The 15,909-nt window shown below is 44.0% G+C and overlaps 1 protein-coding gene across 8 annotated transcripts in view; it reads left to right on the top strand.

Annotated features, from left to right (window-relative positions):
• Positions 1-15,909, top strand: part of MLPH (melanophilin) — a 130,171-nt gene that overhangs the window by 3,048 nt on the left and 111,214 nt on the right. The window contains exon 1 of one of the 8 annotated variants that reach the window (XM_040357512.1): positions 8,003-8,168. The exons of the other annotated variants lie outside the window; for them this stretch is intronic. The gene's annotated coding sequence lies outside the window, so the exon portion shown is untranslated. Of the gene's footprint in view, positions 1-8,002; positions 8,169-15,909 lie in introns of those variants that run through there. 8 annotated transcript variants of the gene reach the window in all.

Below are 15,909 nucleotides of genomic sequence, written 5' to 3'. Positions count from 1 at the left end.
GTATCTTGCTTTCTGAATACTGAAAGAAGATACGCCGGCGCAGCTTTGAATTTACGCGGCGTATCTATAGATACGTCGGCGTAAATTCTTGCTGAATCCAGCCCACATTCATTAGTACTTTCAATAAAATCTATTTTACAAAAGGAAAACATTCCATAAATCAAAGACTAGTCAACACAAATGGCACAGTACAGGGGGGAATGCAGAAGGGCACAGTACAGGGGGGGGGGGGGTCAGGAGGGCACAACACTGGGATCAGGAGGGAACAGTATAGCATCTGGGATGCTTCCCGGGACACGACCACATTGGGACAGTTTAGTAAAAAGCATGACTGTCCCAGAAAATCCGGGACAGTTGGCAAGTATGATGTAATGCAAGATTATTGTGGGGGCCCCCCATGTACCTGGGGCCCCTGGGCAGTGCCCAGGAGTGCTCTTGCATTAGGATGGCCCTGGTATTAAGTCATTATTAATATAATCTGGGAAAATAAATAACTTCTAGGGGCATTTAGCAACTATTGCTGCTGTACATATGGAGCCTCTAGAAATGTAGTGGGCGTATTTATTAGAACATATTACAAGCCAACTGTTTCAAAAGGCTATACCCAAAGTGCCCAAATTCAGGCTGGCGTTAATACATGAGATCAGCTCATTCCATCTGGTAGGTTGCACGATACAGAACCCCAAAAGAAGGCAGCATTTAAATACCTCAGAAACATGTTGGCAGGTTTAATCAATATTTCAGCAAATAAAAGGACAAATTGTGAAACATCCGGTCTTTATTGCAATTGAAACTCCCATGCTCATATTTATGAACTGGGCATTGATTGGTTTGCCTATCATTTATAACTGGGACCAAATTAGATCTTTTGCAATTACTGTATTATAAAGCTTGTTTGTTTGTATGCGATCACAAGATCATGTCCCAATCACTGTCACATGCATTGCTTCTGGACTCCACATTTAATTCATTTTTATAGCAGATTTTTTTATTTTAACCTCCCTGTTGGTATGATTATGTCTGGAATTTTGTACCAAAAGCGGTACAATTATTTTGCATGGAAATTTGGCATTTTACATTGTAGGCCTGTAATTCTTAGGAATAACTCACTTAAATCTGTCCAAACAAGAGTCTAGTAGACATCCCGGGTATGATAAAGTTTGAAACACAAAATCATAAATTATAATATAATAAATAACTATAAATAATTATAACAAATAATAATGTAATTATAATAAAAATTATTCAATAATGTAATTAAATCAAAAACACTGAAATTTGCTCAGTTGTAGAATTGTCGCTGTCATTAATTTTATTTTTTTATGACGAATTTTCCCACAAATGTCTATCGCTCAATTCTGCAAGTGATTATAATTTATTATCGCTGTTTTCTAGCTGCTCTAAAACCATTTTTGACATAAAGGGACACTTTTGGTTGCTATGGACAATCTACAGTTTGCAGGGAGAAAGAACAGTTTTTATTATATAAAATGACATGCAGGGCACTGGACAGACCACTAGGGACAAGGGGGGTGTGTATTTTTTACATACAGTACTGTAATCTATAAGATTACAGTATACTGTATGTATTGTGTTTATTTACCTTTTTGAATTTGGCGCCGTTCTCCTCCCCTGTGCGTTGTAACGTCGCAGGGAATGGAGATCGGCGGCACACAGGCACTGTGTGAATCGAGCGAGGACGTCGCTCGCTCACACAGCGGGGATGCATCGCAGGATCCAGGGACAAGGTAAGTAAAATGTGCCTGTGGATGCTGCGAGGCGGCCCCGAGTCTGGCCCGGGGATACCGCTTTTGGTATAAAAAATTCATCCAGAGCCAGACTCGGGATTACCGCTAAGGAGGTTAATAGGACACATTGGGGGAGATTTACTAAAACTGGTGCACACAGAATCTGGTAACCAATCAGCTTCTAGGCTTTAAGCCAGCCATATATGGACAAATTCAAACCATGTATGGGCAGGCTGGATGTACCAAGTCGAGCCGCGATGGCTTCCCCTGCCGGGAGAAGACGATGACCCGGCAGGAGGAAAACCCACATCAACACTGTCTGTGTTAATGGGGGAACCCGTTGTTGCAGGAAAGAAATTCGCTCTGTGTATGGTCGGCCTTATTGACAAAGCTGAAGTTGGATGCCAATTGGCTACTATGCACAGCTGCACCAGATTCTGTGTGAACCACTTTTAGCAAATCATTCCTATTAACTCTAAGGGCACTTTCACACTGGCAGTGCCCAGGCAAAGGGTTAAAAGCACCCGCAAAGCACCGATGCAGCAGCGCTTTGCCAGCACTGCTCATTGATTTCAATGGGCAGGAGAACTTTAGGAGCTACAGCGCACCGCTCCAGTGTGAAAGCCCTGTGCCCATCAAATGCAGCCACTGTGCCCATCATATGCAGCCATTGTGCCCATCATATGCAGCCATTGTGTCCATCAAATGCAGCCACTGTGCCCATCAAGTAAAGAAAAATGTGTATATCCAGGGCGCTCCAAGCATTTGAATCCTGACAGATAAAGTCTGTGTTGGAGAGGGTAGCAGATCTTCACACAATTTAGGCAGCACTCAAACACAGCCATGGTGCCATCAAATAGAACCACTGTGCCCATCATATGCAGCCACTTTGCACATCAAATACAGCCATTGTGCCTATCATATTCAGCCACTGCGCCTATATATGCAGCCACTATGCACATCAAACACAGCCACTGTGCCCATCAAATGCAGCCACTGTGCACATCAAATACAGACACTGTGCCCATCAAATACAGCCACTGTGCCCATCAAATACAGCTACTGTGCCCATCATATGCAGCCACTGTGCACATCAAATACAGCCACTGTGCCATCAAATGCAGCCAGGCACCTCCCACGGCTGTCACTTCACCAACTTTAAACCCCCCCCCCCCGCGCAGAACCCCACACTAGTGTGGTGGGGCTCTACTCCTCTCATGGAGTGGCAAGGCTTTCCTGCTCCTCTTCTCCAGTGGCAGGAAGCGGCGGTTCCGGTGTCCGCTCGGCTCCCCAGGCTTCCTTCGCCGTGTCTCCTCTTCCGCCAAAGCGTTAGGCATCCAGTAGGATCGCCTGATGCTTTGGCAAATCTGAAGACAGGTCTCACTGACCTGCCTCCTGATTGGCAGAGGGGAACGTTAGTGTAAAAATAGCGGAAATTAATTTGCTATGTCACACAACAGGGTGGGATCAGGACGCAGTGCTCTGCGCCCCGAGCCCACCCTATTTTGAAGTCTGTTAGATCCTCTGGCTCCTCTGGATCATATGCAGCCACTGTGCACATCAAATACAGCCACTGTGCTATCAAATGCAGCCAGGCACCTCCCACGGCTGTCACTTCACCAACTTTAAACCCCCCCCCCCCGCGCAGAACCCCGCACTAGTGTGGTGGGGCTCTACTCCTCTCATGGAGTGGCAAGGCTTTCCTGCTCCTCTTCTCCAGTGGCAGGAAGCGGCGGTTCCGGTGTCCGCTCGGCTCCCCAGGCTTCCTTCGCCGTGTCTCCTCTTCCGCCAAAGCGTTAGGCATCCAATAGGATCGCCTGATGCTTTGGCAAATCTGAAGACAGGTCTCACTGACCTGCCTCCTGATTGGCAGAGGGGAACGTTAGTGTAAAAATAGCGGAAATTAATTTGCTATGTCACACAACAGGGTGGGATCAGGACGCAGTGCTCTGCGCCCCGAGCCCACCCTATTTTGAAGTCTGTTAGATCCTCTGGCTCCAATCACGTGCTTCAAAATACACACTCTCCACCTATCCCCGCCATAGTATTCCATGTGTCCTGTGCCCTGAAAGAGGCCGGGCACATCAATAGGGAGGGCGACGGAGGTGTTGGGGGGGCGCCGCCCATGAGCCCACAGTACATGGGCCATCACTGTAAAGGAACTCAACCCCTCCCCCCCCACACACACACACCCTCTCCAAACGGCATCAAATTATGGGTGTGGTCAAATTTCACTAACAGTGGGAGGGTCTTTAAGGGGCAGGATGCAGAGAGATCATTCAGTGGGGGTGTCGGCATCTGCACTGGACCCTGGGCACCCTCATCTCCCTTATACTCAGTGGGAGCCATTGGGAGACAAACTGTTACTTGCCAGAGTTTTGTGTTTACAAGCGATAGAGGTGAACAGGAAGCAGAGGGTCTGAGCCAGAGGTGGTTCAACAAAGTTCCAGCTGAAAAAAAAGCCCTGCGTGTATGTGATTTGGAGTAGAATATGTGATATTGCACCATCAGTGATGTAAAAAAATATTTGTATACCTTTTTAAAATAATTACCCCAAATACATAAAATTATCGAAGTAAAGTAGTACTATTTAGTGTCAGTTCCCTAGCGGGTTCTAGGATGTTTTTAGGCATTTGATATGTCTAGCATACATTTCCTGGTGCTTTCCCCCACCTGGGGAGCCACAGTAGCTGCATACAGTCTGCCATTCCAACAAATGCCTATATGTAGATGTACTCTTGTAAACGCCAATGTTTCCTTTAATCAGCGTTTACCTGCACATGTATGTATGGCTTCTATAGGCTCCAATTTAAATGATGTAAACGACACGTCTTGTGATATACATGCATGTTACGACTTGCATGGTTGACACTCAATGTCAATTTTCAATGGAACAGCTGGGATTTGGGCACTAAAAATTTGGCACCCAGCTGAGTTTAGAAAATACATCTCCCATGCAGGTTTTGAATACTGGTTCAGCAACTTCCTCTACTCTGGTTCATAGTAGCTCTTTCGTGTTTATTTACTTTAGCTGGCTTTGTATAGGTCAATGTTTATTTTATGTTAACACCAAAAGCATAAGAAATACTTCTGGCTGGCACGTATGTTAAATAGGGCAGACTTGTGGGCATTATAGGGCCAAAAGCATGAAGGAAAATATATATGTAGCGGTACCCCCATAAGGGGCTGTTGGTGATTGTGGTCCATCTCCTACCCTGCACAGTCAGACACATGAATTTACAGACACACTTCAATCAAGAAACACTCCTTGTACTTTGTTTTTGTCTTATTAGGGAAATAGAACTTGGATGGGGATTGGGTGCATATTGGATTTCCACTCGATTAAAGATAGGAAATTTAGGGACTGAACTATATATACCTCTGGTATATACAACCTCTTCTCTTAACCTCCAGCACATACACTTGCTTGCAGACTATTACTCCCAGGACCAGCTAGCACTGTGGTTGGGGCCTGACACTGACTCAAGCCAGGCCCGTGCAAATGCCCTTTGCAGGCAGAGACCGTGGGCCCCTATGGTGTAGCAAAAATAGGTAATCCTTAGTGCTAGCTATTTAGAAATATATAAAAAGTTGGCGCTAACTCAAATATACATATAACTTGAACATTTAGCGCATAATAAATACAAACAGTCCTCAACAGGAAACCAAGCACCAAAGAAAAAGTCTGTCTAATGACAGGTACTCTTAATTAGCCGTGCTTCACCAAATCATGGGAGACTTTATATGTTCAGATCCTTTGGAAGGTATAATGCATCCCTTGATATATCCTTGTGCTCATAGGACAATATGGCTCAGTTAAAGCAAAAAGAATCACAATATGCTTCAAAGTAAACCAAGTGCCAATAGTGGTAAAGTGCTCACTTACATTAGAAGGTGCTAATGTGCTAGCATTAACATGTACAGCAACAGAAACACAGTTTCCCCACGTCTCAGCATGTGTTCCACCACAGAAAAAGTCAGAACCAGCCGTACCAGAAGTGATTTCAGCATAGGCGAGCGTGCAGCCTCAATGCATTTCGTGATCAACACATCATCAGGAAGCTTGCTCGCCGCCATTTTCTTTTAGCCTTATATACCCTGCTGGACTAGGCAATCTAATTGATGGGCAATCATCATTTGTCTTTAGGTGAAAAATCCCCCAAAAAATGTTATGTCATTAAAAGTTCCTAACCGCTGTATATCTTGGTTGCTCAAATAGATACACAGACAGTGAGACAAGTCTGCATATACAATAAAATAGACATAATACATCATAAATTAATTGGGATATTCTCAATTAGATTAAAGGGGTTGTAAAGGTAAACGTTTTTTCACCTTAATACATTCTTGTGCTGCTGTCAATCACATCCAATGATGCAGCGTGCCGAGTAATACAGTGAGCAGCTATGGTCACCGGCTGTATCACGGCAGCGCGCCCGCAAGAACTCAACACCATGCGAGCAGAAGGTGTTGAGTCCTTGTGGGGGGGAGCCGAGACAGCCGCCGAGGGACCCCAGAAGACCAGGTTCGGGCCACTCTGTGCAAAACTAGCTGCACAGTGGAGGCAAGTATAGCATGTTTGTTATTTAAAATATATATATATATATATCTTTAGTGATCCTTTAACTATTTTACTAACAACAACCTCACCCCAACCAAGTACTTGACACAAGAGATATATGTAATTAAATTAATTTGACTAATAACAAAAGAATAACCTACTTGGATCTAAGATTGTGTTTATAGCACCACCTAGTTGTCAAGGAAGTGTAATATATGTGTAGATGTTTTATTTACATAAACTAATTTAATACAAATTAATTTCAATCATACAATATTGAAACCCATGTATAAATTATACAAATTGGATGCATATACATAATGAGGACACATAATTAAATATTAGTATAAACAGTTTGATATAAAAAAATTATATAAAACAATTCTCTTATTGATGCTTTGTTTGGCATTATGTATGTGGAGGAGGCCATCTTGGTAGAGGCTGGGATTTGCTTCCTCATGTGAGAGCCTCCAGCAAGGAGAACAGTGAGCAGCATATTAGTCACATCACCAAATCTCCAGATCTCCTAAGACTAGCAGTTAAAACAAAACATATGGTAAAGGATGATTTTCACGACAAAAAATTAATTGGTAAAGGTGGAACATATAACAAATAAATAATAAATAAAAGCTGCTCCCCTGAAGACGTATTACTAAACGATCGTCAGCGGCGTAGCCTGGTCACGTTATTTTGAATTTGATCCCCCATCCGTTCCTGTGTCACTGCCGAGGCGATAGGAGCACACACACTGCTACGGGAGTCGAGGCAGCTGCCTCCATTATCAAGCCTGCAGACCCAGTGCCGGGATGGGCACCTTTTTGTGTAAGTGGCCACTTGGCCCATGTCTTGTTTTTAATTAGTTTTTAAATAAAACCGGTTGCACTATGGAGCTGTTTTTATGTTCCACCTGTGAGACCCCTTGAAGAGGATTTTGTCTATGCTAGCAGCGGAGGACCTACTATATGCTTGCAGGCATTAATCTGCATAGGCGATTCTGACTTTCTTTTTAATTAAAGAAGTTCAATCGCTTTGGTAAGCGCATTACTTTATCAGCACTTTCTGGGTGTCGATCGTTTAAGTGGTGGAAGAAAATATTGAAGCACATATTATATAAGAAGATTGCATGCTTTTTTGATTTTCTTGAATACACAGTGGAATTGATACCATTTGGAACAGTGGTTCAGACTCACTTTGGGAATTCACGGACAGTGTTATTATTTCATTTGGACATATTCTGTTATATGGTTTTGGGAACACATCACTCAGTACCAGAATTGGTTTTATGAGATTGGTCTCATATTGTTCACTCAAATCAATTTTTGTGGATATTGGCACCGATATATTTAATTTTGTATTTATCACTACTAATTTTGTAATTGTTTATCACGTATGTTGTCAGTGTTTTTTATATTTATGTTTATCATTATATATATGTCTGACACTTCAAAATAGTGATTTATTCTCCCTATTATACTAGCGCCCCCTATTATCCACTAAAAACAAAACATATGTTCATTTTTTAATAAAGAAACAAAACAAAGGCACAGAAAAATTGCTCACCTGGTCCTGCTGTGGTGGGATTTACCCTCACTTAATTTCCTGCTAACAAGGCTTTCACCATACACCAAGTGAGGTAAAATCTTCAACAGGAATCTTCAAAAGAAATCCAAATTTGACAGTTATCCCCTATTCTCCTAAAATATAAAAATAAATTATCCGTGTTGCTGTTGGAGAACTCCCCTCATTTCCTGTCTGGAATTTTTTTTTCAGGAGGACAGAAAGTAAAAATAATCTCTAACCACCCCAGATAGAACAAAAAAATGTTTTGGCTGACTGGATATACACTTAATTGTAACTAAGTAAGTACCCTTGGATATATCTGGATTTTGCAATAGTGTTCGATACAGTTCCGCACACATGGCTAATATGTAAGGTAAAGTCTACAGGCTTGGAAATATCAGTTTGTAAATGGATAGAAAACTGTCTAAAATACGAAATTCAGAGAGTCGTGGTTAATGATTCATACTCTGAATGGTCTAAGGTTATCAGTGGTGTACCCCAAGGTTCAGTGTTGGACCCTTACTTTTTAATATCTTTATAAATGATATTGGGTCTGGGATCAAAAGTAAAATTTCTGTCTTTGCAGATGACACCAAGCTATGCAGTGGAATAACGTCCTTGCAGGATGTCTCCAATTTACAAGCCGACCTCAATGCTCTGTCTAATTGGGCGACTAAGTGGCAGATGAGGTTTAATGTTGATAGAAGGAAAGTTATGCACTTGGGGGCTAAGAATATGCATGCATCATACATACTAGGGGAGTACAACTGGGGGAATCCGTAGTGGAGAAGGATCTGGGGGTTTTGGTAGATCATAAGCTCAATAATAGCATGCAATGCCAAGCTGCGGTTTCCAAAGCGAGCAAAGTCCTTTCTTGTATTAGGAGAGGTATGGACTCCAGAGAGAGAGATATAATTTTGCCCCTGTACAAATCATTAGTAAGACCTCATCTGGAAAATGCAGTTCAGTTTTGGGCACCAGTTCTCAAAAAGGATATCGGGGAACTGGAGAAAGTGCAGAGAAGGGCAACCAAACTGATAAGAGGCATGGAGGAGCTCAGCTATGAGGAAAGATTAGAAGAACTGAATTTATTCTCTCTTGAGGAGAGGAGAATAAGGGGGGATATGATATACAAATATATAAGAGGTCCATATAGTGAACTTGGTGTTGAGTTATTCACTTTACGGTCAACACAGAGGACACGTCTAGAGGAAAAGAGATTTAATCTCCAAATACGGAAGGGTTTCTTCACACTGGATGAACTGGTTGGACTTGTGTCTTTCTTCAACCTGACTAACTATGTAAATATGTAACCCTAAAATTGCTACCTTTTGTCTTGAATTTTTCCTGGAAAATAGAAATTTAAATCCTGGTATGTGATGATGACTTAGCATTCCTGTGCCTACAGCTAAGGCCTCATGCACACTGGTCGTTTTTACAGCTGTTGTTTTCGACTTCTGGTGTTTTATGGCTGGGAGTAAACTCCCCAGCATCTTTCCTATGTGTCCATGCACACATAGGCCCGGATCCACAAAGAAGTTACGCTGGCGTATCTATTGATACGCCGCATAACTTCTAGGATGCTCCGGCGTATCTTTGTTTTGTATCCTCAAAACAAGATACGCTGGAATTGTGCTAAGATCCGACTGGTGTACGTCTTAGTACGCCGTCGGATCTGCATATTTACGCTGGCCGCTAGGTGGCGCTTCCGTCGATTTCCGCATCGAGTATGCAAATTAGCTAGATACGCCAATCCACAAACGTACGTCCGCCTGACGCATTTTTTTTACGTCGTTTACGTAAGGCTTTTTTCGGCGTAACGTTACCCCTGCTCTATGAGGTGTACGCAATGTTAAGTATGGACATCGGGCCAGCGTCAAATTTTCCGTCGTGTACGTCGTATGCGTAAATCGTTCACGAATAGGGCTTTGCGTAAATTACGTTCACGTCGTCTAGGCATTGAGCGGGCGTAATTTAATTTGAAAATTCAACGTGATACTGAGCATGCGCCATACGAAAAAAGCCTCAGTTACGTGGGGGTCAAGCTTATTTTACATAAAACACGCCCCCCTGTTCATAATTTGAATTCCGCGCCCTTACGCCGGGAGATTTACGCTACGTCGCCGTAACTTAGAGGCATGTGCTTTGTGAATACAGCACTTGCCTCTCAAAGTAGCGGTGGCGTAGTGTAAAAATTATACGCTACGCCTGCCTAATAATACGCCGATCTACGTGGATCCGGCCCATAGGCTTTTATCAGCTTTTTATGACTGGAGCGTTTTCTGGCTAGAAAGAAAAAAACAGAACTAGTGGGCTTTGAGAGGTGTTTTTGAACTGTAGACATGCTTTTTTTGTTTTTTTTTTATCCCATAGCATGTAAAAAGGCGGGAAAACACAGAAAACTCTATTTCTAAAACTATTTTTAATGCAGCAATGCTTTTTTATAATGTGTTTTTATAATGTCCAGTGTGCATGAGGCCTTATAGCTATATACAGTATCTGCTGTGTGTTGATAATGTCACTCCTGTGCTGCTTGCTGGAGAGGAATCTGCGCTGCCTGCATCTACCTGCTTATGCATCTTTATTTCTGTCTATCTGTCCTGCTTCTTGAATATTTCCCCATTAGTCATCAGATCAGCAGTCATTACAGAGGTAGCTTTGGCATGAAGAACCAAATCGTTGCCTCTACAAAGATGGTGACCATACAGAAACACTGTACTGAACAAGGCATGGGTAAATGATTAACTGTTAGGAGCCTACAGGCAGTACTGGTAATTAGTCCTTTGCCTCTGCTTGCCTTTTGTGGGCTCAGCTTTCACAGTTTAGGTCCTCTTTAAGTTTACAAGTACCAACCTTTAGTAAAGTCCTGCTGTCATTATTAAATGGGATGAGCAAGGCTTCGGCTCCAAGTTTGGTCCGAACTCAAGTTCAGACAAACCCAGAAGGTAGCTCTTAGTGCCGGAGCCAGTGAGCTGCCAGAGTGGGATTCTTTGCCCAGCAGCTAATGGCAGGGATGCTCGTGACATCATTCACCCAATATGGTCACGTGTCACACCCATCCCCGCGCCTTTTGTTTACATGCTGCTACAGGGTGGGGATTTAACTGCCCTCAGCTTATTGGCTTGCACTGACAGCTGTCGTCTGGGTCCGGCCAAACATGGGTTCAAGCCAAAGCCATTCTTTTTATCCTCTTTGTGACTTAGGGGTTAAAATCAAACGAAGTTCAATACCTCTGATCTAATGGATATTTACAGTAGCATAGAGAAGAAATAAATCTCGTACTGCGGCAAAAATTCAGGTATGTTATCTTTAAATGTTATCTGCTATGGTCAACAGAATTTATTATTATACTACATTCTAGTTAACAATTATACTTATTTTTATTGATGGGCATTATGTTTCTTGACTGTAAGGATACTAGTGATGTGTTAAGTGGGAGAAGGATGTGTTCAGGATCTACCTCCTCCCTTATCAAGTGCCACAGAAATATCTTCCTGGGCAATTAGCCATTTTTTAGTTATCTGATAAAACAAACAGGAAAGATGAATGAGTAAACACTGTGTTCCCTGGAGAAAAAGTGGAGCGGGTGCATAACAGATGCGTAACTAAGAAGCTATTGCATGAGACTGCAGCATACTAAGTTTTAACATTGAACCAGAACTGAAAATGATATACCAAAATGTATATTGGGGATGCATGCACATCCTACCTGCCTAGGTTTCCACTGCTTGGCTAGCTATATCCTAGCTTATAATGACCTTGTCTGTATAGTAATTTGGTTCTATGTGCTGGGTGTCCAATGTGCCTCTGTGCCTTTAACCACTTGACATCCGCGCTATAGCGGAATGATGGCTACAGCGCGGACCTGAATTTCCGGGAGGCCGCCAATAAACGTCCTACCATTTGCACACGTCCCGCATGCCCCGCGCTGTGATCATAGAGTCACTGAGACTCGGGTGGTCACAGGCGGTCCCGGCCCCTTACCACGTGGTCAGCCAATGACAGCTGATCACGTGATGCAAACAAAAGCTCTGGAATCAGTTTTTTTTCCTCCTCCCGCTGACAGTGTGAGGAGAAGAAAAAGCCGATCACCGGCTTATGTGCAAGGGACATCTGCCTCATCTGTGCCCACAATAACCACCTGCCAGTGCCACCTGCCAGTGTCCACCAGTGCCACCTATCAATGCCCATGATTGCCACCTATCAATGCCCACAAGTGCCACCTATCAATGCCCACCAGTGGTGCCTCATCAGTGCCGTCTAGCAGTGCTGCCTATCAGTGTAACCTACCAGTGCCCATCACTGCCACCCATCAGTGCCCATCACTGCCACCTATCAGTGCCCATCACTGCCAGCTACCAGTGCCACCTATTAGTACCACTTCTCAGTGCCCCCCAGTGGCACCTATCAATGACCTTCAGTGCCACTCGTTAGTGCCACCTCTCAGTGCCCACCAGTGCCACCTATCAGTGCCCACCCTTTGCCACCTTATCGGTGCCCATCGGTGCCCATCAGTGCAGGCTATTGTGCCCATTAGGGCAGCCTCATCAGTGTACATCAATGAAGGAGAAAAATTACCTGTTTGCAAAATGTTATAACAAAATATAAAAAAATTATATATTTTTTTTAAATCTGTCTTTTTATTTTTTTTTAACAAAAAATAAAAACCGCAGAGGTGATCAAATACCACCAAAAGACAGCTCTATTTGTGGGAAAAATATGAAAAAAAATATATGATCATTTGGGTACAGTGTTGTATGACCGCGCAATTGTCATTCAAAGAGTGAGAGTGCTTCTATTGTTAAAAAAAACAGTGAGAGCGCTGAAAGCTAAAAATTGGTCTGGGCAGGAGGGGTTTAAGTGCCCAGTAAGCAAGTGGTTAAGGAGGATTGGGCTACCTCCAGGCCCACCTGCCCCTTATCTATCCATTAGAATGCATGTGCTTCCACTGTGGAAACTCTCATAAATTTACAAGGGTTAGGACTGCCAGTAATGCAGGTTGGTGTTGATGCTGCTACCTCAGCAGCTACAAAAAGCATAGCTGCTGACTTTTAATAAACCGACACTTACCTGCCCCACGGTCCAGCGATGTGGCCGCACTGAGGCTCACTCATCCCCCCTCCTCTCCTCTGCGCCGTCATTGTAGCTGTGGGCACCTGGCCGTGACAGCTTGCGGCTTCACGGCAGGGCGCGCACTGGGCATGCGTGAGACGCGCTGCGCTCTCCTATTGGCCAGCCGGTCTTCTGGGACCTAAGTTGTGTCTCAGAAGATCGCTGGCAGGGAGGGGACGCCTAGGGCGAGAGGAGGAGTCACCTAGGCGGCCAAAAAAATTAAGCAGGAAGTGGGACAGGAAGTCCCACTAAAAGTCAGGTAAACACTCCCCCCCCCCCCAAAAAAAAATGACATGCCAAATGTAGCAAGTCAGGGGACGCGGAGTGCTTAAAACGGAAGTTCCACTTTTGGGTGGAACCCCGCTTTAAATTAGTAAAATCTTTTCTGAAATGACATTCATGTTATCATGCAGAGCTATTGCTCCACTGTAAACTTCTTAGAACAAGGTTGTTCAAATTCTCTATATCAATATTTTTTTAATGTTGGGTCAGGACCCAAACAGGGTTGCAGATGTGTTTGTGACGAGTCCTCATCTGACTGTGTATAAAACAGGGCCTAGTTTGTCCAAGTGCAAAATCAGTGGAAAATGCAGTATAGCACACTGTTTTAATGTTTCAGATCCTATTTTCCGGTAATATGATACATAGCCTCATATCCTGTTTGTTTCTATGGGATGAAAACTTATATATAAATAAATATATATTCTTGCTCGTGTCCCCTTTCAAAACCAGTGAAACAATAATACCAATATTATTAAAGAATACGTCAGCCCAACATTTCATATTCCTGATATGTGCCTGCTGTACCGTGTACGTGTATGAAAAAGCATCCTGTTCTCTTTGTATTGTTTCCTTTGTGTGAAATCCCAGGTGTTTCTGCAGGTCCCTCTGCTTTCCTATTAAAAACTAACTACACTAGGCATGAGAGCACATCGTGGTCAGTTTTCTGGCTGTGCTGGGAACTCAGCCTGCTCTTCTTCATGGATCAGACTTGTGCTAAAATGCCCCCCCCCCCCCCCTTTTCCACAATCAGCTTCCAATTTTTTTGTCAAAGCTTAGCTGACAAGCTGATTGGCTACCAATTATAGCTGCAACAGATTTTGCACTCTCCAGTTTTATTAACCACTTCCATACCAGACACTTACGCACCTTCCCGCCCAAGCCAATTTTCAGCTTTCAGCACTGTCGCACTTTGAATGGCAATTGCGCGGTCATGCTACACTGTACATAAACAAAATTGGCGTCCTTTTTTCCCCACAAATAGAGCTTTCTTTTGGTGGTATTTGATCACCTCTGCGTTTTGTTTTTTTTGCGCAACAACTAAAAAAAGACTGATTTTTTTTTTTAAAATTACGTTTTTATTTTTTTCTGTTCATTTTTTGGTAAATACGTTTTTCTCTTTCAATTACGGGCACTGATATGGCGGCACTGATGGGCACCGATGAGATGGCACTGATGGACATCGATGAGGTAGTACTGACGGGCACAGATGAGGTGGCACTGATTGGCGGCGCTGGTATGCGGCACTGATGGGCACTCATAGGCGGCACTGATGGGCACACATAGGCGGCACTGATGGGCACACATAGGCGGCACTGATGGGCACACATAGGCGGCACTGATGGGCACTCATGGGCGGCACTGGGCACTCATAGGCGGCACAGATGGGCACTCATGGGCGGCACTTATGGGTGGCACTGATGGATACTTATGGGTGGCACAGATGGGCACTGATAGGTGGGCACTGGGCATGGATGGGCACTGTGGGGTGGCACTGATGGACACTGGGGTGGCACTGATGGACACTGTGGGGCAGTACTGATTTTCTCAGGTTCCCATTTGTGGGCACTGATTGGCATCTTTTTTTTTTTATGCTTTTTTTTTTTTTTAGACTTTTTTTTTTTTTCATGCTTTTTTTTTTGGCCCGCCCTGGTGGTCCAGGGTGGGCTTCCCTGGTGGTCCAGTGTGGTGATCCGAGGGGGGGCTGCGCTGATAAACAATCAGCGCGAACCCCCCCTGTCAGGAGAGCCGCCGATCAGCTCTCCTATACTCGCGTCTGTCAGACGCGAGTGAGGAAGAGCCATCAACGGCTCTTCCTGTTTACATCGTGATCAGCCGTGATTGGACACGGCTGATCACGTGGTAAAGTCTCCGCCGGAGGCTCTTTACCGAGATCGGAGATGCAGGGTGTCAGACTGACACCCCGCATCACTGATCGGCGCGCTGCGCGCCCCCACGGGCGCGCGCGGCATGAAATCCTGAAGGACGTCCATGGACGTCCTGTCAGGATTTCAGAACCACTTCCCGGACGTAAATCGGCCATAGGCCGGGCGGGAAGTGGTTAAATCAACCCCATTGTGTACTTGATTTACTAAAGGCAAGTGGGCTGTTCCATGTACAAGGAAATTTGCATTTTGCACAGAGAATTTTCACTTTGTGAGTGAGGTAAAGCTCTGATGATATCCATCATCTAAGCAAGCAAAATTACTGTTTTTTATTTACCTGGCGTAGGATTGGGTATACTTTCCAAAGTGAATTTTCACCACGTTCAATAAATTAAAGAAAAAAATCGGAAAAGTGCAAATTCCTTGCACAGCAAACAGCCTCTTTGCCTTTAAAGCGGGGGTTCACCCTAAAAAAAAAATCTAACATTACATCCAGCTCACTACCGACATTGTCAGTATGCCGATTTTTTTATTTATTTTTTGCTGAACGTCGAGTCGGCGCTATACGGCGCCTGCGCACCAACGTTCGGCTTCTTTCGGCAACTCGTGACGCTCCTTAAGCGACAGGGGGTAGTGTTTGTCATCATGTCAATCACTAACTGCTGCATAGGAACGCCCACTCCCGCGGGATTCACTACCCGGAAGCCGGCTAAGAAAATAGCTTTACAAGGTATGTATAGCAAAAAAAAATAAAAAAAATCGG

The sequence above is a fragment of the Rana temporaria genome, chromosome 6 (assembly GCF_905171775.1).
Source record: "Rana temporaria chromosome 6, aRanTem1.1, whole genome shotgun sequence".
Lineage (NCBI taxonomy): Eukaryota > Metazoa > Chordata > Amphibia > Anura > Ranidae > Rana > Rana temporaria.
The sequence above is the reverse complement of the archived record's forward strand: the minus strand, read 5'-3'. Positions and strand labels throughout refer to the sequence as shown.